The sequence below is a fragment of the Adiantum capillus-veneris genome, chromosome 11 (assembly GCF_014529385.1).
Source record: "Adiantum capillus-veneris isolate H3 chromosome 11, ASM1452938v2, whole genome shotgun sequence".
Taxonomy (NCBI): Eukaryota; Viridiplantae; Streptophyta; class Polypodiopsida; order Polypodiales; family Pteridaceae; genus Adiantum; species Adiantum capillus-veneris.
In genome coordinates, this window is record NC_140941.1 from 89,227,990 (window position 1) to 89,232,619 (window position 4,630).

Sequence of the window (4,630 nt, forward strand, 5' to 3'; positions counted from 1 at the left end):
ATGTAAGCAACTACCGGACTATAATGATTGGGTCTCTTATGGCAAAGTTATTTGGGTGCATAATGGAGATGAAATTGAGTGATTGGGCTGAAGAGAATAACAAGCATGCAAAGGGACAAGCGGGTTTTCGTCGATGCCATAGCACCATTGATCATCTTGTCACTCTTCGTGTTCTCATGGAGGAAAGTCGGTTGAAAGGCAAGCGATTGTATTGTTGTTTTGTGGACTTTAAGAAAGCCTTTGATATGATTCCACGTAACAATTTGTGGAGAAGGATGGAAGAACTCCAAGTGCCAAGTGAGTTTATGCTTGCGGTTTCTCGAATCTATGAGAAGGTGATTTGTCAATTGCGCATGGGAAGAGAAATGTAAGCACTATTGGGGTTAAACAAGGATGTCCATTGTCACCAACTCTCTTTGGTCTATGCATCGATCAATTGGAACAAATGGTACTTGACTTTATGCAAGAAGAAGGCATTGAAGAGGTCACTATTTGCAATGCGGTAATCATGCTTTTGTTGTATGCGGATGATGTAGTGCTTCTAGCACACACTTTAGAAGATGCACAAAAGCTTATGGTTGTCCTTGAGAACTTTTGCTTGCATAGTGGGCTGATTGTAAATGAATCCAAAACAAAGGTTATGCTTGTGAAAACCAACCATAAGGAGAAGCCATGCATTGTGTACAACAACGAGACACTTGAAGTTGTTGAGAGCTTTAAGTACCTTGGCCTTGAGGTCCATCCAATCACAAGTGGCATGAATGTGCTATGCGTCGTTTGGAAGCGGGAAAGAGAGCATATTATGCATTTGAGAACATGTGTAATGCGGGAAACATCAAGTGTTGGGTTCTCAAGAAGTATCTTTTTGATGCATTGGTGACACCGGTTCTTCTTTATGGAGTTGAAGTGTGGGGTGGGAGCATCTCAAAGTCTACTTGGAAAGAGTTTGAGAATGTCCAAAAGCGTTTTCTTACAAACTTTCTCCAAGTTAAGACACAAACACCATATATGCTCCTACTTCTTGAGTCGGGATCTCTTCCAATTGAGGTTATGGGCATGGAAAGGGTTGTGGAGTACATGATAAAGATGCGTCAAAACCCCTCACATCGACTTCCTACAATTGCATGGGAAGCAAGCAAAAAAGTTCAAAAGACGCATAAAAGCAAGATCTTGAGCACGGGATGGATGCAAGACATAAAGAAGTGGTTTGGGAGATGGGATGCATTACACTTGCTACATGATGCTTCAATTGACTCTCAAGTGAATGAAGCTTTTCTACAACGCCAATGTATTACGGCTTGGGAGAAATCCGGTGGGTCACGCTTCATACATTACACCACCTATATTGCCCCCAACTACAAAACCATGTTCTTCGCTGAGAGAGGAAACCGTACTCACACTTACATGCTTGAGCCTATTCCCTTGTCCGCGATACGCACTATCGCAGCAATTCGGCTTAGCTCCCATTTCTTTCGATGCGAGATAGGGCGTTGGGGCAATGGAGAAGAGTCAAATCGACTGTGCACATTATGCTCACTGCAAGTTCGAGAGTCTGAGTACCACACACTACTAGAGTGCTCAGCTTTTGATCACATCCGAACTTGCTTCTCTCACATTTTCAGCCATAACTTAGACCTACACACTTTCCTCTCCCAGCCAAAGTGTGGGCTCTCCATTGCGACTCTCATTACTACAATTTTGGAGCATCGAGAGTCACTCATCAGCCGTACACATACTACATCACATGTAACTTTGGTCCCATAGGTCATATTTGACCTCCGCGGACGATAATAAAATCTATCTATCTATCTCTCTCTCTCTCTCTCTCTCTCTCTCTCTCTCTCTCTCTCTCTCTCTCTCTCACACACACACACACACACACACACACACACACACACACATATATACATATATATATACATGCATACATATATATATATTTACCTTTTTATATAGTCCTCTATCCCCCCCCCTCCTCTCTCTCTCTCTCTCTCTCTCTCTCTCTCTCTCTCTCTCTCTCTCTCTCTCTCTCTCCTACTCATGTTCAAGTGAGCGCTCACTTGAATATGAGCAAGAGCAAGAGCGAGATAGAGACACGGATGGAGAGAGAGAGAGAGAGAGAGAGAGAGAGAGAGAGAGAGAGAGAGAGAGAGAGAGAGGGGAGGGGGGGGGGGGGGAGGTAGATATATGTGTGTGTGTGTGTGTGTGTGTGAGAGAGAGAGAGAGAGAGAGAGAGAGAGAATTCTTTGATATGAAGAAACTCTTCACGTATGGTAGAGTCACTCTTCACACTAGAGACGCAAGAAAGATTGCTCTTATCCTTTGCCTTGAGACTGGCTTGATCCTCCTTCAATACTCCTTTGCGAGCAATCGTGGAAATAATTTTGGAGGGTGAGACTCTATCTGTGGGAAAGGGGTCTTTATCAGGGCTGAGGCTCTCCAAAGCAAGACAAGATATTATGAAATCCGTTCCACTAATTAGCCCCATGGTGTGAGTAGTGGCAGACATAGTGTGCAAATCTAATTGTAATGGGTAATTAGTGAGTTTGAATAAAGTGCAACCTAAACGAGATGCAAATGAGATTGGTTTTAATTCAAATGGCAATTAGAGAGATGCGTTGCAATTTAGTGTGAGATTAGGAGATGCTATTAATTAATGGATTAGGAGTAACCATAGGCTCTTATACCACTTATTGGGTTTAGGGTGGATGAAATAGAGAAGCATTCATACTAATAGCATGCTAATTACAATGCTAATGCACTTGGGAACTTAGTTGAAATGACTAGAAAAGAAGTGCTTAAATAGCACAAAGGAGGTATCATCTATTGACCTCATGCATGACAACCTGAGAATAACTTATTTATGAGAGCCAAACTCGAATTTTCATAATTAGGGGGTTTTATGCCTACATGTGATTTTACCCTCTAGAAATGCTCCACGTGGGATAGCCTATGACCAAAGCCTCTTTTGGCAATGCTACACATACTATATGCCACTTAGAATGCCTAGTAGACTAGGGATATGCTTCATAGTGACTCTAAGGCAAAACCCACAAACCTTCATGTGGATCAACTACTTGGGTTCTTCTTGTTAATGGTTTCTCTTAGAGAATCAAAATCAATGTTATAATTGTACATAAGAGACAAAAATATTTGGAAACATCTCGTAGATGATCTTACTACTAGCTTCAAAATTTGGATGACTAACCCATGAACTTCATGTGGATCAACTACTTCGGTTCTTCTTGTCAATGGTTTCTCTTAGAGAATGAAAATCAGTGTTATGATTGTACATAAGAGACAAAAATCTTTGGAAACATCTACGTAGATGATCATACTACTAGCTTCAGAATTTGGATGACTTGTTGAGCATGCTATGAGATTTTTGAACAAAAATACTTGATAGAGTTACACAAACCTATTGTTAAGTAGGCTCTAGTATGTGCTTTTAAGTTGCATGAGATGTATGATATGTGTTAGGAAATACGACGTAGCTAAGTAGATAATTGAGTAGATTATTTAATGGAGAGAGAACGTGGTTCACCCTATGTGGGCTACATCCACGAGAAAGCAGCCACTTAATGGCTTTAGTACTTCAAACAAGAAGTAGGTTACAAAGGGATTATACCCTTAATAGAGCTCCCACCTTGCTTCACTCTCACCACCTCACACCCACCTTGTTGCATCAACTTCACACTGTGAAATGTGTGTAGAAATTCCCTCCTTTTATAGGCCAAAAGGGATGCCCTCTGTTATGAGAGGCAGCCATGTGTAGCCGCCCTTGTGTAGATAAGTCCAAATCCGACCCTCCAATCCACCCATGTGTGGCCGCCCTTGAGAAGACAAGTCCGCTTTTGAATTCGGCCACCGGCCACCAGCTTGAACAAGGAACGGGTGATGGGGTGAGGGCTGATATATCCTTGCTTGGAAAGTTTCCTCTAAACTTTATTAGAGTTTTTATTTCTGAACATACATCGATCTGCGTATTGAGTTTCTTTTATAACTCTAGAGATGCAAGGCAAACTCACTCCATAATGAAGCCTAGCACTAAATGAAGGCATTCTTGAAGTTGGCTTCGTCATCAAGGGGCAACAATTGGTTGAGTAAAGGCAAGGTAATTGACCAAGTTTCAATTAGATGTCATGGAAGTCCAAAACGCTTGTGTGGAGTAGCCCTATTTGGTGTAGATCTAAATCCGTTTGTGCCTAAATGGTTTTCAAATGTGCACCAATTCTCCACCATGAGTTGATACGACTAATGAGTTGATATTGGCATCATGTGTCACATGGTACAATAAAGGCAGCACCTTTTCGTTAAGATATTTTGAATGCTTCTAGTTTGTGTTTCAATTTCACCATTTTTGTGTCATTTTGTGCCCTACATCTTGCAATCGTCTTCAATGATTAAATCAACCACTTGAGGGGTTTGTTGGAGCTTTGTGTGTGTGTGTGTGTGTGTGTGTGTGTGTGTGTGTGTGTGTGTGTGTGTGTGTGTGTGTGTGTGTGTGTGTGTGTGTGTGAGAGAGAGAGAGAGAGAGAGAGAGAGAGAGAGAGATGAAATGAAATGTTATATTGACGTCTTTAAGAGGCCAAAGTGACCTATGAGACCAAAAAGTTACAATTGGTGAATC